We start from the raw sequence: 557 nt of genomic DNA on the forward strand, positions 1-557 counted from the left end.
CGCCCCGCCGCTTCCCACGGCCTCGGACCGCCCCGCCGCTCCTCACCTGGGTGCGAGCTGCGCCCCGCCCCGCAGGCGCCTGGGGCGCTCAAAGCCTGGGACTCGGCGTGGCGCATTTCCCACGGCCCAGTTCCCATCGCCTCCAGCACCATCTCCGACCTCCTCCCAGAGGGCCTGCCCTGACCCCCACCCCCAGGACAGAGGCCCGTCCCCCCCTGCCAGTCACAGGCCCATTCTAGCACTTCACACTTTGAAATCATCGCGTTTTTCATGACTTTTTTTTGCAGTCAACTGAAAAAAAAATTGCAGCACCTGCATGCAACCCCTTCTTCCTGCCTTCCTTCCTTCCTTCCTTCCTTCTTTCCTTCCTTTTTTCTGTGGGACGTGGGGCCTGGATCTGGGCGCTGTCCCTCAGCTCTTCAGCTCAAGGCTAGTGCTCTACCACTTGAGCCACAGCGCCACTTCCCGGGATTTTCTGCGTATGTGGTGCTGAGGAATGGAACCCAGGGCCTCAGGCATGCAAGGCAAGCGCTCTACCACTGAGCCACCTTCCCAGC

This window comes from Dipodomys ordii, unplaced genomic scaffold (genome assembly GCF_000151885.1).
Source record: "Dipodomys ordii isolate 6190 unplaced genomic scaffold, Dord_2.0 Scaffold184, whole genome shotgun sequence".
Taxonomy (NCBI): Eukaryota; Metazoa; Chordata; class Mammalia; order Rodentia; family Heteromyidae; genus Dipodomys; species Dipodomys ordii.